Source organism: Lactuca serriola, chromosome 1 (assembly GCF_051521515.1).
Source record: "Lactuca serriola cultivar US96UC23 chromosome 1, Lser_US96UC23_V15, whole genome shotgun sequence".
NCBI classification, from domain to species: domain Eukaryota; kingdom Viridiplantae; phylum Streptophyta; class Magnoliopsida; order Asterales; family Asteraceae; genus Lactuca; species Lactuca serriola.
The window spans coordinates 116885943-116908176 of NC_136408.1; positions in this window are offsets into that span (position 1 = coordinate 116885943).

The following is a 22234-nucleotide window of genomic DNA, read 5'->3' on the forward strand; positions in this document are numbered from 1 at the left end:
GGGGGTGATATAAACCCGTTCGATTGAAAAATACTGATTGATTTGAACTAGACTCATAGGTAATATACACCTGTTCGGTTGAAAAATATCAATTGAGTTGAAATAGACTTAGGGTTGAAATAGACTCAAGGGTGAAATAGACTCGTTATATATTTGAGCTGATATGTTTGTATGGTATGGGATATTTAGGGAACTTACTAAGCTTTGTTGTAGAGTTATGAACATTTGATTTGACATGCAGAATTGTAAAGAACACAATGAACATGGTGATTTGGGTGTCTAAGAGATGTATTTGATTATGAAAGGTGTTACAAAAAAGGATCTAGATCTAAATCTATATAATTAACACACACTCACACTCTCAATGTTACATCTCTCAAGCACACTCTAATAGTGATATGCAAACCATTATTTATAGAAGTTCTACAACTAGTCTCTCTCTCTCTCTCTCTCTCTCTCTCTCTCTATCTCATGTCATAAGGCTTCAATCCCACATGTGTAAGTGTGTATTCTCAAGCCAAGCCTTCACTAGTCATCTAAGGGACAACTTTGTAGCCCAACATTTCACTTATGGTTTTATATTTATGGTTTCAGGTACTTCTGGTTCCAAGTGAAAAAGCTTGACATGATTGTACTGCATCTACCAGTGTTCCACATTATTTGACTTGTTTTGTACTGTGATGACTATAGGACATGTTTTATACTATTATGGGATTTCGAATTGAATGAATGATTGTTTTGATCGATTTAAAGAAAAATTTTCACTTATAAGTTTTTGGGACGTTACAAGTTGGTATCAGAGCCTTGGTTTGAGGGATTCGGACACACTCTCGGGTGTTTCTGAACTCAAACTAAGGAATTGGTAAAAAAATTTGGAAGATAACAATTTTTCTAAGAATATTTCTACAAAGAAAAAGGGGTGTGATGCATGCAATCAACCGAGCTCAAGTAAGTATTTTCTCAAAATACCCATACCTGTGTTATGCTATTGTTTTGGTATGAGTATATGAGAATTGCATGCTAGATTAGGGCTAAGGATCTATTCAGGAATGCATGATATAATGCTAGGAGAGATTCCTTTATATGCCTATTGATTGAGCTTGTATAACTACATGCTAGTTTGGGTTTCGAATGATGGATATAATGGTCTGATTAGGTGATACACTTGTTTGGACTACTTGATGCTCAAATGCTACTTGCTTTGTGCTTTTTAGAAACTCCAATGATATCTGCTAAATATTAATCGAATACATTAAATTACATGTTGTGGGGACTAGATAATTTTAGAAGGTTAGGTTTAATCCTATTGCACAACTCTTGTTTGAATCCAACCGTTGTAGGGTGGGACCTAGCAGTCGAAGAATTATCTAGTCCTAATGACATGTAATTGTTTCCATGAGGTAGTTAGAAGGTATTAAAGGGAGTCTTTCTGCAGCTGATGGCGGAGAGTGGAGCGGAGAGATCCCTAGGAAATCCTAGGAGATGTTTTAGTGCATATGGCGCTCTGTAGTGCAAGTAAAGTATCTTGATAATAGGGAAGTGACTTAGAGGATTTGTAGCAATCCTTGAGCAAGGTATAGATAAGTGTGTAAGGTAGTGTTGGTCCCGTACTACTAAAAACACATGATATGTACCCGAGTCAAGTATTATCATGATGGTTCTAAGGAACTTATAGAGTCTGAACCTCTTCTTGTGTAAACTGATTGTTTGCATATTGTGTTTCAGTATGGTGATGACATACAGTGGAGTAGGAGGTTCATGATCTGGTTCTGGTTTGGGCGCGGGTACCAAACTAATTAACGAGGGATTACGCAAATTCATCGCGTTGGAGATTACGCGAGGTATCCTTGATACGACCTCGATGATGTTCGAGACGATCAAGGAGGGAATCATTAAGATGATAGAGGAGCGCTTCCAGGCCTTTCAGGACGAGATATCCACAAGGCAGTACAAAGCCCATTATCAGATATAGTGTGTGCCCATGTAACATTTTAAAAAATGACGACAAATTTTAACTTTTCAAAAATATAACCCAAAAACATATTTTTTTACAAATCATTGTTCTAAAAGTGTATTTCAGTAATCAGAGTATCCCAAAATCCAAATAAAATAGAACTGAAGGATGTGCACAGTCACGCCTTCGCCTTGCCAATGTCATCTGAAGTACCTGAAACAATAAACTGAAATTATAAGCCAAAGCTTAGTGATTTCCCCCAAAGTACCAACACACATAACATATAACAGCATATATTGGCTCCACAGCTAACAAAATGGATTACCCATCAGCCCACAGTATGAGTCTGGCTTGCCTTTCAGGCCTATAGCTCCTATATGGCCTTCTCCCGAGCCTACAATATAAGTATGTCTTTCCCTTTAGGCCTATAGCTTATGTTTGGCTTTCTCCCTCGTTTTTTGGTTACCGCACGAAGCAGTACTACCTCACCCCAACCATACTATGTCGATATATTTATAATAGATAACATATAACAACAACTAGATAAACATGAAGATCTTAATAGATCATTGCAGTATAGCAACATCCTAACCAGGATACATAATCTACTGGGCTGGCATTGGTGTCTTCAACCTACAATTATAGTAATGAAAACTCACCTCAAATAGAAGATAGCAAATCCCATACCCAAGTTTGTTGCACAAACTCCTCACGTTGAACACAATCGATACCAACCCTTACTTTCTAAGGTTAAGCCCATAATCATGAGGCCCAAGTCCAAACTAGGCCCACTAATGGCCCAGCCGATCTAGGGAACCCTAAGGCTTAAATGTTCCAAAGTGGCCTCAATTCAATGGTCTAGACTCCAATAGCTTACCCTTACGTCGTGATGGTTACGTCGTGAGCATTAACTTGACCCGGTCCCAAGTTAGCCAATCAACTCGCCTAGTCTCGATTCCAATCATCATCATGTAACACCTGTAGATCCGGGCTAATCAATTTAGAGATAACAGGGGTCGAAAACGACTTTTCGACAAAATATTATTTAGAATAAATAATCTTAACCAAGATGTAGAATATTTCTCAAGGATTCCGTATATATAAAGAACGCCAAAATCCAAGTTATAACGAAGAAGTTATGGCTCGTCGAAGGTTTACGGCAAAACCAACACAGCACCGGGAGACATAAATAGTGAATTTACGATAGAGGACTTTTTAGCCTTAGTAATCTAAACAAAATTCGTAGAATATGTTAACCTGAGAGCGTCCATAAAAAGAACGCCCAAATCTGACTTCATATGAGGAGGTTATGAATTTTCTAAGATTTGGCTTAGCAGTGCATAGCTCGAAACTCGAATTTTAGATCGAGCGGTTTTTGGCCTACACGACCTAAATGAGAATTGAAGATCTCATTAATAGGAACTCAACGGTAAAAGACGGATGAAAACAGAGTCCGTATGTAGAAGTTATGAATTTTACGCGGACACTTAACAGTATAATCTCCTCGTACTGTTAAATTTAAGATCGGTCGAGAATTAGTCGACGAAGTCAAAATGAAAGTTGTAGATATTATTTTTACCTACGCGTGGATATAAAGAATGTCAAAAACGGAGGTCGTATGTGAAAGTTACGGATTTTAGAAGTCGGAAGTGTGTTGTGCGAAAATGGGTGATGTGACACAATCTTGGCCATTGCTTTCTCCCTAAGTCTTGCCACTAGATGGTGACATGTGGCACCAAGTTCAACCATTTTCACCCTATAAATAAAACCTATCCCACCCTAATTTTCTTCACACCTTTCCCATTCTTTCTTCTTTTTACTCTCTCTAGAACCTCTCTCTAGCCCTGAAACCCCCCAAAAAGCCTAGGGAACCTCCCTAGCACGAGGCAGAAGCCCCAGAGTGCTCGACGGCTCTGAGAAGAAGAGCTTTTCCGCACGGGAATGCTACTCCAAGCAAAGCCTGGTTTTCTATCAAACCCGCTGTAAGTGAGCTACACCTACGCTATTTTTAATATAGCTTTTATTTAATTATAGTAACGTTATTAAGAACATATAATAAGTAATTGGGCTATTATTATGAGTTATATAAGTATTATTTAATGCTTATGTAATAGTAATAATAGCTAGACTATTGATTAGCCTCGACGAATAATAGACTAAACTCTAGTGGTAATAATACTAGGTTTCGTCGAAGGAAATTATTTTTTTTCAAGAAGTGTAGCGCTCTCTGAGTTCGAAATCACCACATTTTCAAGTGAGTGCATAGTTACTTTCAGCATACACATAGATATGAAGTATTTTATATAAATTACGTGGTGTGTGTGCATATTATCTGTATAATTGCTATCTATGCTCGATGAACGATTTTATAAATTTTTTTAAATGATATAAACTGTATATGTATTTTATATGTACAAAATGTGTTGGGTAAAACATGGGTAGATGTAATAGTTACTGTGTGACAAAATAAAATAATGAGAGGTCTCGTTATAAATGTTATTGATGATCCAGTCATCTAGCGGAGTATAAATGACAACCACGGACTATTCTAGACAGTCCAGTGGAACGCTAGCAGGCTCGCAACCTGTAGGTGTTTATTTGAGTTGTTTGTTTATTTGAACTATGTGCTCACCAGGTATACTCCATCCCCCACATGGTTTCCTTAAGGACATTTATTGTTGAGGAATCCCCTTAGCAGTAGTGTCCATCCCGATGAAAGTCCTTAGACTAGGTCCTTTGTGTTAGATGTTTTAGGGACATAAAGAGAGGATAACGGGAATGGGTAATCGGGTTTGTTTGGTTTGATAAAGTTAATAAACTTATTTATTGTGGGTTGAAAACCCTATGTACTCACCAGGTTTCCCAACCTGACCCACTCAAGTTTATTTATATCATAGGTGTTGATATGAAGTCACATTACACTGAGAGATTAAGGAGATATAAATCACTAGTGATAATGAATGTAAGTTCTTTTTATGCTTATGTTTCTATATTGACGATGACATCCCAAATGTTTTAAAATGAATAAAAATACTTTTCTTCGAATATGCTTTGAAAACGTATTTATCATGTTTTACTGGGAACAAATTCCGCAACATTTTTATTAAAAGAGGTACTTTGATTTTTATAAAGCATAAAAAAACTGGTCTTTTCTGGCCGTGAAAATGGGGATATCATAGTTGGTATCAGAGTATTAGTTTAAGCGAACTAGGAATTTGTAGGAAATTTCTAGACTTCAACTTAGAATGCTAAGCGATGATTGTGAGATGAGTGTCTGCTATATTTTAGACACAAGCACTAGTTTATTTTAGGAAATATGTCTAAAATGTTTTATGTGCTAATTGTTTTATGTTATAGCTATAAAAATACCTTATATGTTATTATTTGTTCGGATCTATGGTCTATTGCCGACCGGATCTGGAAATTTTATGTGTTCAGATTTCTAAACGTTTGATTACGATATTAGAACTGGCATATAACTTTTCGGTGTGACAAGGAGATCTATATGTCTATCGTAAATAAATTCTTTCCTATCTTAAAATTCTTTCCTCGGTACACTGAACGTCTACTTTGGAGTACAAAACGTCATGGTGAAGACAGACTAGGAAATATCTGAGGAAGATGACAACCTGAACCTAAGAATGTGATGGGTCATGCATCGGTCGTTGCGCCTGCACCCGAACCTATCACAATGGCAGAAGTTCAGGAAGTGATGCGAACCATGATAGACTGAGAAAATAGAGGAAATGAGATGGCTTACGATAGTGAATGATACCCATCGGAAGATATCATAAGAGAGGTATCTTGCCTTTAGAATACGTCTGATAAAATAGCAGTACGTCTAGAGAAGTACGGTACATCTGAATGTAAACATTTGATTCGCGGGATGATAGAACGATCGGTGTAGTTCCTAAAGTTTTCCTATCATCTAGAATTTCCATCACCAACCGAGTTGAAGCAGAATTGATGATTGAAGATACGCATGGAAGAAGTCCTAGTAGAGTCTAGGGAAATTTTTATATTTATTTGGACACACTCGTATGTGTTAAATTGTTTTGTGATTTTAGGACTTGGGGACTGCGAGACAATACTTGGGACGAGATGCATATACTATCGGAAGCACAAGACTCACACTTGGATCAGGTAAAGTCACAAGGTTACCAAGAAGCCAATAATTGATTCTATTTTATTCAAGCATGTCGTTACCATCGTTTCGGTAATGACTAAGAAGATTGTTGCTATTCTGACCCTAGTGGTCATATCAAATTGAGTCCGACTACGATGAGCATGATACGTGGTTCAGAGAACCAAGTTCGAGGTAGCATCTAACTTAAACCAGAAGATTGAAATGAAAGCTAACCAAGGCGATCAGTAGAAATATCGCGATGATCGTTAAAGAAGTAGGTAGCTAGAAATGCTACATGTTGAAATGTGATTGTATCCCATTAGAATATGAAGGAAGGTGTAGTCTGTTCTGGAATTTGACTCTAAGAGACCTGAGTCTAAGCGTTGCAACATACGATGAGAGGTCATTAGAACATGACACATCGACCTATTATAGTAATCAAATATAATTATCTTAAGTTTGTTAAGAAGAAGAAGGAGTCTCGATTAAGGATCAAGACCGTGACTTTAAGGTCATAATCTAGAGTCTAACATGAGATAGGGAGCAAGTGCAAGATCAAGCACCGCCTGTAGTTAAGGAGTCCAAGAGTTAGAAACTTGTTCGAACCAATATAGAAGTTACGATTATTACCTAGGATGAAAAGATAATGTATGAAGTCATTATACATCCCTTTTTTGTTGATGATTCTGGGACGTAATCATCCTAAGGGGAGATAAGTAACGCCTGTAGATCCGGGTTAATCAATTTAGAGATAACAGGGGTCGAAAAAGACTTTTCGACAAAATATTATTTAGAATAAATAATCTTAACCAAGATGTAGAATATTTCTCAAGGATTCTGTACATATAAAGAATGCCAAAATCCGAGTTATAACGAAGAAGTTATGGCTCGTTGAAGTTTTACGGCAAAACCGATACGGCACCGGGAGACATAAATAGTGAATTTACGATAAAGGACTTTTTGGCCTTAGTAATCTAAACAAAATTCATAGAATATGTTAAACTGAGAGCGTCGATAAAAAGAACTCCCAAATCTGACTTCGTATGAGGAGGTTATGAATTTTCTAAGATTTGGCTTAACAGTACACAACTCGAAACTCGAATTTTAGATCGAGCGGTTTTTGGCCTACGCGACCTAAATGAGAATTGAAGATCTCATTAATAGGAACTTAATGGTAAAAATACGAACAAAAATAGAGTCCGTATGTAGAAGTTATGAATTTTATGCGGACATTTAACAGTATAATCTCCTCGTACTGTTATATTTAAGATCGGTCGATAACTAGCCGACAAAGTAAAAATGAAAGTTGTAGATATTATTTTTACCTACACGTGGATATAAAGAACGTAAAAAACAGAGGTCGTATGTGAAAGTTACGGATTTTAGAAGTCGGAAGTGTGCTGTGCGAAAATGGGTGATGTGACACAATCTTGGCTATTGTTTTCTCCCCAAGTCTTGCCACTAGATGGTGACATGTGGCACCAAGTTCAGCCATTTTCACCCTACAAATAGAACCTCTCCCACCCTCATTTTCTTCACACCTTTCTCATTCTTTGTTCTTTTTACTCTCTCTCTAGCCCCCAAACCCGCCGAAAAGCCTAGGGAACCTCCCTAGCATGAGGCGGAAGCCCCGGAGTGCTTGACGGCTCCGAGAAGAAGAGATTTTCCGCACAGGAATGTTGCTCCAAGCAAAGCCTGGTTTTCTATAAAACCCGCTGTAAGTGAGCTACGCCTACGCTATTTTTAATATAGCTTTTATTTAATTATAGTAACGTTATTAAGAACATATAATAAGTAATTGGGCTGTTATTATGGGTTATATAAGTATTATTTAACGCTTATATAATAGTAATAATAGCTAGACTATTGATTAGTCTCGGCGAATAATAGACTAAACTCTAGTGGTAATAATACTAGGTTTCGTCGAAGGAAATTATTTTTTTTCAAGAAGTGAAGCGCTGTCTGAGTTCGGAATCACCACCTTTTCAAGTGAGTGCATAGTTACTTTGAGCATACAGATAGATATGAAGTATTTTATATAAATTACGTGTTGTGTGTGCATATTATCTTTATACTTCCTATCTATGATGGATGAACGATTTTATAATTTTTTTTAAATGATATAAACTGTATATGTATTTTATATCTACAAAATGTGTTGGGTAAAACATGGGTAGATGTAATAGTTGTTGTGTGACAAAATAAAATAATGAGAGGCCTCGTTATAGATGTTATTGATGATCCAGTCATCTAGCGGAGTATAGATGACAACTACGGACTATTCTAGACAGTCCAGTGGAACGCTAGCAGGCTCACAACCTGTAGGTGTTTATTTGAACCGTGTGCTCACTAGGTGTACTCCATCCCCCACATGGTTGCCTTAAGGACATTTATTGCTGAGGAATCGCCTTAGCTGTAGTGTCCATCCTGATGAATGTCCTTAGACTAGGTCCCTTGTGTTAGATGTTTTAGGGACGTAAAGTGAGGATAACGGGAACGGGTAATCGGGTTTGTTTGGTTTGATAAAGTTAATAAACTTATTTATTGTGGGTTGAAAACCCTATGTACTCACCAGGTTTCGCAACCTGACCCACTCAGTTTATTTATATCACTGGTGTTGATATGAAGTCACATTACCCTAAGAGATTAAGGAGATATAAATCACTAGTGATAATGAATGTAAGTTCTGTTTATGCTTATGTTTCTATATTGACGATGACATCCCAAAGGTTTTAAAATGAATAAAAATACTTTTCTTCGGATATGCTTTGAAAACGTATTTATCATGTTTTACTAGGAACAAATTCCGGAACATCTTTATTAAAAGAGGTACTTTGATTTTTATAAAGCATAAACAAAACCGGTCTTTTCTGGCCATGAAAATGGGGATGTCACACATCGCATCGTGATAATTTTCTAAGTCACATTGTGACTTAATATGGAAAAAAAGTCGGGATGTCAAGCATTCTCACAATGTGACAAGCTTATCCTCACGTCGTGAGCGCTGTACTGGCCAACTCTAAGCATTAAGCTCTTATTCCTTTTAGCCATTACTTAGGAATTTCAAAAGGGCCTTCCCTCACCTAATGGATGATAAAAATCATATCATTTTAGTCATGCATGTCAAATGCATGACTCAAACACTCATTAGGACAAAAGAGGGGAAAATGAGATCAAGACTCTTGCTTGGAGTCTAAAACTACTCGAAAACTCAGACCCAAAGATTATACTACAGAGGATGCCTCAATGATCCATAAAGTTGCCAACTTTATGGATCCCATGCATGAAATCCTTCACAATCATGAAAAAAGGAGCTTAAAACTTAGATCTAGCATGCATGAGGTAAAAAGGTCAGAGCTTTATGACTTACAATGGTCCAAAAGCTCTGCAAGAAAGTGAGGTAGAAGCTGGATTGCCTAGAGGTTGCTCCACCAAGGTCTTCTTGCACTTCAATGATTTAAAAACCATAAAAGATTGCTTCCATGTCACAAAAATGGCTAAGGACTTCAAGTAGGTCGATATTAGGATTTTCAGGAGGCAAGAGAGTGAGAGAGGCTAAGGATGGGCAACCCTAGCCCTTTCATTCCATTAAATACCCAAAATATTAGGGTTCTGGTCATCAGACCGTTCTCACATCATGAGTACCCAAAGTCTCATGTTATGAGACTCAAAAACACAGGTCAATTAGTCAATGGACACTCACGATGTAACCACCATGTCTTACATATTGACCTTCATCTAAAAGCTATAAATCAATAATTAAGTACTTCCATGACCTGGGAGTTAAAGCCCAGATGCCGAGCTTCTGCCCTGAGGGGTCGAAGGTGAGGTTCGTTGCAAGCAGTTTGAGGGAGCTAGCCCGGGATTAATGGGAGGATGTTGGATATACTCTTGGAGCACCAACTATTGAGGCCATGACCTGGCCTGACTTTGTGACCCGATTTCAAGCGGAGTTTGTAGCAACTATCGAGGTGTAACAGCTGGTGAGGGAGTTCCAAGACCTATGCCAGACGATTGAGACTTTGGCGGAGATCATTGCCAAGTTGTGGGAGAGAGCCTTATTTGGTACCATAATATGCTACATACGGGGATATGAAGAAGACTCGGTTCCACAACATGATGAGAGCGGATATCAGGGAGTTTTTAATTTTTCAATTTGTCAGATATCGGAAGATATGATACCCAGAGCCCGGGAATGGGAGATTGACTTGGAGCACCTCAGGAAGAGGAAGACAGAGAAGGTGCAAACAGTTGGGATCCTACGAAGAAACCGAAGACTTCTAATCATCGATCGAGGGGTCAGCAGGGCCGAGGCCGCTACGGAAGTACGACATGACGTACGATGGGGTTTTTAGGGTGGGTGGTTCGGGCTATTATAAGTGCGACAAGACTAGTCATTACAGCAGGGATTATACTACCACCACCCCGGTTTCAAGTCTGATTCGCTTCCATTGCAATCAGAGGGGCCATAAGAAGGTTGATTGTCAAAGTTTGCAAATAGGAGTGGTTGCAACACCCGCTCCGGTGACATTGAGGATAAACGACGATCGTCGGGGCCAAAGTAAAGGATCCAGTTGTGAGGAGTCGAGCTTTACAACTGACAGCTAAGGAGGCTCGTGCAACACCATATGTTATTAGTGGTATGTATCTCCTCCTTATTTCATTTTATTGTTTTATTGTTTATGCTTAATGTGTATATGGTTGTTTATGGATGTTCTTGGTGAATGGTGTTTCGGCCTTGGTTCTTTTTTTTTATCCAGGCACCACTCGATCCTTTGTATCTCTTGCTCTCAACAAGAGGCTTGGTGAAACCCCTAGAGAGCTTGATTATCCGTTAGAGGTGGATATCGTCGACGATCGTCCAATGAGAGTATCGAGGGTTTGTTAGGGTTGTACTCTTAAGTTGTTTTAGGTGAGGTATCCAAACGATTTGGTTCCTATTCCTTTGCATGAGAGAAAAGTTATCATGTGGATGGATTGGTTAGGCCCCAATGGGGCAATGACTGACTGCAAGCACCAGTTAGTACGGGTTTGAACCCCAAGTGGCAGAGAACTAGTTATTTATGGCGAGGGTGCTCAACGTGGACCAACCGTCTCTTCAACTGCAAGAGCTAGGAGGTATCTTTAGCTGGGTTGTTTTGGATTCATGGCCTATGTGTTAGATACTAGGGATAAGGGAAAGAAGATGGTTGATGATGTACTGGTCATCCGGAAGTATCCCGATGTATTTCCTGAGGATCTGCCTGGATTGCCTCTGGAGAGGCAAGTCGATTTTCAGATTGATTTGGTACCTGGTGCAACTTTAATAGCCAAGAGACCCTATCTGTTAGTACCACCTAAGTTTCATGAGTTGTCTACACAGTTGCAGGATCAGTTAGACAAGTGGTTTATCAGGACGAATAGTTCACCTTGAGGAGCACCGTTCCTGTTTGTGAAGAAGAAGGATGGTTCTCACAACACGTGACTCGACTGTAAGGATCTAAACAAGTTAATAGTGAAGAACCGTTATCCACTCCTAAGGATTGATGATTTGTTCGACCAACTATAGGGTGCTTCTTGGTTTTCCAAGATTGATTTGTGTTCAGGCTACCAGCAGATGAGGGTTCGGGATGAGGATGTTTAGAAGACAACTTTACAAACTCGATATGGTCATTACGAGTTCGTGGTGATGCCTTTTGGGCTCACCAGTGCACCAGAAGCATTCATGGACCTTATGAATATAGTTTATTGGCCGATGATGGATCGGTCGGTGATGGTCTTCATTAATGATATATTTCTCTATTCAAAGACCACTTGCGAGAGGTTTTGGAGAATTTAATGAAGGATAGGCTTTGTGCCAAGTTCCCTAAATGTGAGTTCTGGTTACACAAGGTGCAGTTCTTGGGGCACCTCGTTAATCAGAAGGGTATATTGGTTGATTCGGCTAAGATCGAGGCCGTGATGCAGTGGGAGGTTTCGAGGTCTCCATCCGACTTTCAAAGTTTACTTGGCCTAGAAGGGTATTACCAAAGGTTTATTGAGAATTTATACAATATCGTAGTTTCTTTGACCAGGTTAATTAAGAAGACAGTTACCTTCCCTTGGGTGCCTGAATAATAGGCGACATTTGAGACTTTGAGGCAGATATTATGCAAGGATCTGATTCAAACCTTACCCAAGGGCGTTGATGACTTTGTAGTTTATTGTAATGCTTCGATCACGGGGTTGGGTGCAGTGATTATGCAGTGGGACCATGTGATTGCTTGTGTGTCGAGGCAGCTGAAGCCTCATGAGACGAATTATCCCACACATGATCTACCCCTCAAGATTTGGCGACATTATCTTTACGGGGTCAGTTGCACCATTTATACAGACCAAAAGATCTTGAGGTACTTAATGGATCAGCTAAATCTGAATATGAGGTAGCGTAGGTGGCTTGATGTGGTGAAGGACTATGATTACAAGATTTTATACCACCCCGGGAAGGCCAACACGTGGCCGATGCATTGAGTAGTAAGGTGAATAGCTCACCTATTCGGGATTTATGTTTGAGGATGAATGTGATTAGCCTATTGTTGGAGCGGATTCGCAAGGCTCAGGTCGAGGCCGTGAAAGAGGAGCACCGCAAGACTGAGTGCATTGTGGGTCAGATCTCCTCTTTTGATTACAATAGTAGAGGATTGTCGACCTTGCATCGGAGGGTTTGGGTTCCATATTGGGGCGGTGCACAATAGATACCGATGGAAGAGGCATATAAGTCGAAGTTTTCTATTTATCTGGGTGCGACAAAGATGTACAAATGCCTCATACCTGATTATTGGTGGCCCTGCATAAAGTGGGATGTGTGCTTGACTTGCAAGAAAGTCAAGGCCAAGTATCAATGACCTCACATTAAGATGGAGTCGTTAGGTATTCCCGTTTGGAAATGGGAAGAGATCATGATGGACTTCATCATGAAATTACCACGGACGACGTGCGGGTTGGATTCGATTCGATTATCGTGGATCGATTGAAAAAGAGTGCACATTTTATGCCCATTCAAAAGATCATCTCCGCGGCGAAATTGGCAGATGTTTATATCGGAGAGGTTTTGACATGTCATGGAGTTCCCATATTAGTGGTTTCGGATAAGGATGTTTGATTCACTTCCAGATTCTGGAAGAAATTCTACGATGAGTTGGGTACATGACTACACTTTAGCATGACTTTCCACCCAAAGACTGACGGTCAGAACGAGAGGACTATCTAGACGTTGGAGGATAGGCTCCGGGCATGCGTGCTAGATTTTGGTGGCAGCTGGGATACGTATCTTCCATTGGCTGAGTTATCCTACAACAACATGTAACATCCTCCACTAGCACGTATCACAATATTGTCCACTTTGGGCTCCTGAAACGAAAACTTCCCATGGGGTCACCCATCCCTGGACTACTCTCGCCCGAGCATGCCTAACTGAAGATTTCTTATGGGATCTGCTGCCCCTACGACTTTAAGACGTGGTGTGACAAGGAAGGTATCCACACCCCTTATAAGGTGATGTTTAGTTCTCCTTCCCGGTCGATGTGGGATCAGGTGCAAGCCCACCTTCACCCTCATTATAGGGTTCGACGTCCCTGTCGAACACATCGAACCGTGCCCCAGCTCCGATACCATTTGTAACATCCTCCTCTATTACGTATCATAATATTGTCATCTTTGGGCTCCTAGCACAAAAACTTCCAAGGGGGTCGATGTGTTAAATAGGGATGTTGAACCCTATAATAGGGGGGCTGAAGGTGGGCTTGCACCTGATCCCACATCGACTAGGAAGGAGAACTAAGCATCGCCTTATAAGGGGTGTGGATACCTTCCTTGTCACAAGGCGTTTTAAAGTCGTGAGGGCAACATATCCCATAAGAACTCTACAGTTAAGCGTGCTTGGGCGAGAGTAGTACAAGGATGGGTGACCCCCTGGGAAGTCCTTGTGTCGGGATCCCAAAGCGGACAATATTGTGATACGTGCCAGAGGGGATGTTACAAATGTAAGCATCACAATGCATTTTGAAGTCCTGAGGGCAGCAGATCCCATAAGAACTCTGCAGTTAAGAGTGTCCAAGCGAGAGCAATCCATGGATGAGTGACCACCTGGGAGGTTTTGGTGCCGGGAGCCCAAAGTGGACAATATTGTGATACGTGCTAGAGGAGGATGTTACACAAAAGCTATCACGTCAACATTGACTGGCCTCCTTTTGAGACGCTTTATGGGAGGAAGTTTCAGACCCCAATTTGTTGGAGCGAGGTTGGATAGTGAGTCATGGGGAGTACCGAAGTGGTACTCAAGACCACCGAACTAATTTAACAGGTGTATGGGAGACTTTAGACGGCACAGAGCCATCAAAAGTGTTATTCAGACATACATCATTCGGACCTTGAGTTTCAGGTCAGGGATTTTGTGCTCCGAAATGTGTTTCCTTGGAAAGGCGTCATTCGGTTCAGGAATCTGGACAAGTTGGGCCCCAGATTGATTTGGTCCTTTCAGGATCCCCACCTGGGTGAGCAAGGTTTCATATCAGTTAGATTTACCAGCCGAACTGTGTCGGATCCACAACACGTTCCAGGTCTCTCAGCTATGAGCCGCTGAAGAGCTCCTATAAATGCCATCAGCCGCTGAAGAGCTCCTATAAATGCCAGCCATCTACCTCCTGAATATCTTCATATTCACTTGGTAGCTGACTCCCATCATCGAGAGTTCCACAAAGCACGAAGCAAGCAACATTCGGGCATCGAAGAATACATAGAACTCACTCTGGGTGGTAACTTCGCTTGCTCTGCTCATTCTTGAAAGTACCACCAAACTCTGCAACTCTACCCCTCGCGGTTTCTAACTATTCTTTCGATAAGCACCACAATACTCATCTAGGCATCTCTCCTAGATTACTCCTCTACTTAAATCCCCTAAAAGGATTCCAACTGAATACTCTCACTCATCACATTCTCAAAAGCACATCACATATAACAACAACTCCTAGGCTAAGGCATCACAAATGAGGCCACTCTAGTCCTAAGATATGAAATACCTAGACTGTCTCTAGCATGCATAATATCTCATAAAATGTATCATAAATATCTCATAATACAAAAGTAAGGGTATTTTGGGAAATCACCGTTAGGGCTCTGGCTGATTGTACACACTGCTCTTTCTTGCTTTCTCTTTGAACTCTTATTCACTTTTAGAAAATCATTTCTTTGAAAACTCTTCTTACTTCCTTAGTTTGAGTCCAGATTACCCAAAGGTGCATCTGAATCCCTCAAACCAAGGCTCTGATACCAACTTGTAATACCGAAAATTTTTTTAAAAAAAATTTCGTTTAAAATCGTTTATCTTTTTAACACTTTTCATAAAAATCTCCCTTTTTGTTTAAATTACAATACAGGACTCTTTTGTTCAATCAATTAATAGACCAGGATCCTCAAAACCAACGCTTCTTTTGGTGTGTACAACCGAGCCGGTGCCATCCCATGATCCTGAGAAAACTTGAAACACATAACACAAAACACTATAAGCACAAAGCTTAGTGAGTTCCCCAAAATACCACTCTAACACATATTAGCCACTCAAGGCTATAACTCTGTTGACCCTCTGGTCAGTGTGTCTCAATGGGACCCTCCAGTCCCAACTCTCTGTGGACCCTCTGGCCCTAACTCTATGGACCCAACGGTCCTAACTCTAATAACTCTGAATCATGCGTATCACATATCACAATAAATCTCATAAAATAAATAGCATACAAATACATTGGCACATAACTCTAAACCTAACTTTGTGGACCCTCTGGTCCTAGCTCTGTGGGCCTTCAAGTCCTAACTCTGATATACACACAACATAAATCACATAGAAATAATGCAGTGCCACACATCGCATAGATAGCATACAATAACTCTGTCACATAACTCTGTTACCACTCTAGGTAAAGTATAGTGAGAAGACTCACCTCAAATGAAGTCGGATGAACTCTCGTGCTCAACGTCCCGACCTGGCCTCTTCCTATTATTCAAATAACATCCCCGATCAACACTCTCTCATTGTCTCATCTCTAAAGATTGGGTAGAAGACCATTCTACCCTTCCCTGAACTCTCTTAAGTCAGTCTTGACCAAAACCCTAAAGTCAACGAAAGTCAACGGTCAAACTTTGACCCAACTCGTGGAGTGCACATGGGCAACTCTGCGAGTCCACACGTGTCCACGAAATCCTCCTTCTAGCCTCACTTGACACATCGAGCCAACCCCTTACTCGACGAGTTATACCTGGTATGAATCGCGGGGCAACCCTGACTAGACTCGTCGAGCCCTCTCATGAACTCGGCGAGTTGCTCCCATGACAACACTCATCTGGCCTTCTAAGGTCAGATCCGTTCCTCTAATCCATAGATCTGACTTCCCTATGACCAAAAACCACGAAAAGGTTGAATCTTGGTACACATGCAAGGCTCTCTATGCTTATTTTGGTGAAATCCTTCACATCATGACAACCCTAGCTCATAACTCCAAGGAAAAGGCATAAAGAAGAATGGAAGGGACTCTCTGGACCTCTTAAGGTCCAGATCTAGGAATCATTTCACCATGGGACCTCTCATACCCTAGATTCAAGCTAAATAAAGCATGAAGAAACCCTAGATTCATGAAATCAAACGAAGATGGACATGAATCCTTTCCTCTCACAGCAACTCTGAACAAAATGATGGAAGATTTGAGCCCCACAAGACAACCCAACTCAAAATCCTTCCTTCCCCTTGCTAAGACACTCCATAGGATGATGAATTAGCCCTCCTCTTGCACCACAAGCTTCCTCTCTGCTCTCTATGGTTTCTCAGGGTGTAGTGGCCACAAATGAAGGCCATAAGGACCTTTAAATAGGTCCCAAACCCGAGAAATTAGGGTTTCTCTGCCGAGCACTTCCTCGGCGAGTCCCTCCTCTGACTCGTCGAGTCCACTCATTAAATCCGTGTGAGAAACCCGACTCAACTCGGCGAGTTGGATCCTCAACTCGTCGAGTCTCTCCTTTAATCAAAAGATTAAACTACACAATAATAACCCTGAAAATTCGGATGTTACACTATGGAAGTGTCTGGCTAATGATTTCGTAATGGTTCCTTAGGTGATATGTCGGTGGATGAGCGCATTAACCATATGGAGAGACCAGTTGTGATTCTTGATAAGAAGACCAAGACCTTACTCAACAAGGTAGTGGAGTTGGTTAAGGTGAAATGGCAGAACTGGAAGGGTTCCGCGAGGACATGGGAACCCGATGAGAAGATACTTGAGCATTACCCCAAGTTATTTACAGCAACAGACTTTGAGGACGAAGTATGATTCAAGTGGGGGAGATTTATAACACTCGTTTCTTAGGTACATTCCTTCATGTTTTTTAAGATTATTATTTTTGAGAATTTTGGCTCTACGCGGGGCGTAGATAGCCAATTATGCAGGGCATAACTCATTAAATGGACACGAGGGTTTATTACCCTACACGGGGCATAACCCATGTTACGCAGGGCATAATCGCAAGGGTGCAAACCTTAATTTCAGAGTCTTGAACACTATTTAAGGATATTAACCCCTTGAGGCTCTTCTTATCACCAGCCTCCACCCTCTTGAGCATCTAACTCGAAACCCTAATCCCTTAGAGCAAATCTTAAACCTCTTATGTGTTTTTGGTGCATTTTGAAGAAGGAGAAGTCCCAGCATGTTGATTGTTGAAGCCCAAGCTTGTGGATCTAGAATCTACATTGCATTTCTCAACTCCAGAAGGTATAAAGCTTGAATCTTTTTGGTCTATGTGTTGGATCTCATTAGATTCTTAATTTTCATGTTATTTTGTCCCATAATCTTGAGTCTCATGATTAGGAGCTACTCCAGACCTTAGGGTTGCTATTTTTTTTTTGTTTCTAAGGTTTTTAGGATATAAAAATTGGATCTTGGTTGCTACCTTTTATCCATGCAAGGGATTTTGGACATTAGAAGAGGTTAAAAGCTAGGGTTTGATTTTGAGCTCCATGTAGCCATACAAGGGAATAAAGTTATGAATTTTATCACTCTAGACATTTATTGGGACCATATTTGGGCACTTGATGATTTTTCTCTACGGATTAAGAGCTTGACGTGAAAACGACTTAACAGCTCTATACGCATGGCGTAATCTGGGCTACGCTGAGCGTAGCCAGATTTTGGCCCGTTTTCAAGATAAGAATCTACGCCCTGAGTAGAATGAGATGTACGCAGTGTGTAGGTTAACAAAAGTTTGACCCTTTACTTTTTGACCAGTTTGACTTTTGGTCAACTATGAGAGTTGAGGACTTAGATGGGCAAATTGGTCTTTTGCCTAAATGAGGATTTTTGTTGGTGTTTGGACTTTCTAGGTTGGGGATTTATCCTTATTTTCTAATTAGGGTTTGGTTTTGGATATGTTTAGTAGGAGTGACTTTAGCGCCAACGGGCGTGTGTAAGATCTATTCGTTGACCGATTTAGGCGAGTCTCTTCACTATACTCGTGGGTCAAAGTCACCAATCTCAACCCACTAGAATAAGTTTGTAGGATGATAGATGTCTTTGTGACACTTGTTGATATGCCTATATGTGCTTGTTGTCTTTGTGACTCTTACTGATATGATTGTATGTTAATTGTATGTGGAGTGAAATAGACCCGAGGGTGAAATATACCCGTTTGGTTGAAAAATACCAATTGAGTTGAACTAAAATCGAGGGTGAAATAGGTACGGTAGTGAAGTAGACTCGTTCGGTTCAAAACTACCGATTGAGTTGAAATAGACTCGAGGGTGAAATAGACGCGAGTATGAAATAGACCCATTGCAGCTTCGAGTTGATATGTTTGTATGTTATAAGGTATTTAGGGAACTCACTAAGCATTGTGCTTATGGTTTTATTTTTATGGTTTCAGGTACTTCCGGTTCCAAGGGAAAGAGCTTGACGTGACTGTACCTCATCCACTAGTGTTCCACATGATTTGAATTGTTTTGTACTCTTATGACTATATGACATCTTTTTATACTCTGATGGGATTTCTAATTGAATGAATGGTTGTTTTTATCGATTTAAAGAAAAAATTTCACTTATAATTTTTGAGACGTTACAACATGCGACTGTTTGGCCCAAGCACATAATTTTTGGGTTTCCTCCATATATAAGCCTCTAACCTCAGATTTAGGGCATCATTTTCAGCCTCCATCACCTCCAAGAACCTTGAAGCAAACCCTAATACCCTCTCCTTCCTATTTGAGCTTAACTTTGGTGATTTGGTGCTTTTGGAAGGAAGAAGAAGATCCTTGTGGTGTAGAGAACCTCTTGGCAAGCTTAGATATTTCATTTGAGAAATTTATGGACCATTGTAAGTGTTCAAAATCCAAACTTTATGTTGCATGCTTCTAGATCTAGGGTTATTGTCCCTTTTTCTTCATGTAATGGAATGGATTTCATAAAGTTTGCAACTTTATGGATCCTTGAGGTCCTTTTGGGGTTATATGATCCAGATCTAGAGTGTTTTGGTGTATTTGGTCTCATAAACAAGTTTGAGTTAATTTCTTCATGTTTTTGACCTAGTTTGGAAGAGACATTCATTGGATATGCATGTCTATAAAGCACTGATTTTTATGATGATTTAGGTGTAGGAAGTCCCTCTCGAAGTTATGGACTTGTAGCTTTGGTAATTAAGTGCTTAATGGTTAAGTTTATGCCTTAACATGTTATTAAGGATCTAGGTTTAAAGATCTTGACTTATTGGATGCCTTAATGGATAAAGTCAGAAACTTTATCCATCAAGACCTTGGAAAGGACTAGATTTGAGCTTTGGAGCTCTTGGAGTCGAAGGAAACCCGCTTAATCCATCAAGCTATTGAGACCCGATTTCCACGATGTGGCATTTTGGCCGCCACGACGTGATGACTGGGGGGATGCCCGTCTATTTTGTCATTATTCTTCCACGACATGACCAATGGGATGTCACAACATGGAAACTCATTGAAGTTGACTTTAATCGTTGACTTTTGACCTTAGTTGACTTTTGGTCATTTGGCTAGTTTTGAAAAGGGGGCTAAGGGTTTACCTTGTGTGGTTTAGTAGGAGGTGTATAGCACCCGTTCTTTGGTTGTGAGAGTTGTTAGTTGTTGACCATGTCGCGAGGTGAGTCTTCTCACTATATTGTGTAGATATCTAGATTGTCTTTATGACTCTTGCATGAAAGACTATGGTTGGATCACAAAACTTGTATGAAAGACTATTGTTCGATCACAACACATGTATGAAAGACTGTGGTTGGATCACATCACTTGTTTGTCTTTGTGACTTGCATGGAAGACCATGGTTGGATCACGGCAAAAAGGTTATGGTTGGGATATAGTCTGGAAGTGATTGTAAGACTATGGTTAGATCATAGCATTCATATAGGGTTGAAATACACCCCTAGGGATGGGCCCACTAATATGTATGGTATGTGATATTTTGGGGAATTTACTAAGCTTTATGCTTATGGTTTTGTGGCTTAAATATTTTTAGGTACTTCCAATTCCAAAGGGAAGGGTCTGACTTAACTGCACAACATCCCTTGATGGCTTTTTCTGCACTACCTATTATTGTTTTACTCTGATGTATGAGAGATATATTTTACTATGATTTGTTTTGAAACAAAAGTTTGTATGGGTTGATGGTTTAAAAATGAAAATTTTATTGATATATTTAAGACGTTACATTTTTAAGTCAATCAATTATTATTATTATTAAAAAAACAATTTTTTATTAACTTGACCAAACTCTTGGTCTACCACCTCATGTCCTCCTTTGGTGACCGGTAAGCGGAGACACTGTCCCCCATCGCCACTCTATTTCCTTTCTATATAGACTGCACTTTCATCTTCTTCAAACACATCCCTCTAGCACCTAATACAAAACTCGTTCACTAAAAAAGTGTAACATCCCCATTTTCACGGCTAAAAAAGACCGATTTTGTTTATGCTTTATAAAAATCAAAGTATATCTTTTAATCAAAAGGTTGCGAAATTTGTTCCCAGTAAAACATGATAAATACGTTATCAGAGCATTTCCAAAGAAATGTATTTTTATTCCTTTTAAAACATTTGGGATGTCATCGTCAATACAAAAACATAAGCATAAACAGAACTTACATTCATTTACACTAGTGATCTTTATCTCCTTAATCTCCCAGTGTAATGTAACTTCACATCGACAGCTGTGATACAAGTAAACTGAGTGGGTCAGGTTGGGAAACCTGGTGAGTACATAGGGTTTTCAACCCACAATAATACAATTATTATGTTTAATCATCAAACGATTAACCCAATTACCCATCCCCATTATCTTCGTTATTCCTAAGTACCTTCCCTAAGGATTTATCCTAAGGATCGTCTCCTTCATCATATTTACCTTTCATCTCCTTACATCGCATTTCCTTATATGTTTGTTCCTAAGGACTCTCCCTAAGGATCATCGCCTACATCACATAAACAATATTGATTTAGGGATTCTCCCTCAATACGTGCCCAACAAGGGTTAGGGCATCATTGCATGAATACGTAGTTACAACATCGCCTGAACTCGTAATTCATAGTAAGGGTTAGAGTATCATCACATGAATATACAGTCACAACATCACCGAGACTCATAATTGATCACCTATAGGTTATAAGTCTGCTGGTGTTTCCACGGGTTGTCTAGAATAGTCCGTGGTCGCCATCTATACTCTAGTAGATGACTACATCTCCAAATTGCCGGACAAGGTTATATTATCTTTCATCCTACATCACCGATTCGTCATCACCTATCCATCACCTAATTATCATCACCTATCTCTCATCATTTTATTTAATCACACACCAACTATTTCATCTATCCATGTTTTATCCCAACATATTTGTAGATATAGAATAAATATATATTTAAATCATTTAAAACATGTATAAAATCATTCATCCATCATAGACAGCAAGTATTTGGATAATATGCACACATAGCACGTAATGTATATAAAATACTTCATATCTATGTGTTAGATGAAAGGGACCATACACTCACCTGATTAGGTGGTGATTTCGAACTCAGACAGCGCTTCATTATCTCAGAACAATTTTCCTCGACAAAACCTAGTATCTATACCACTAGGGTTTAGTT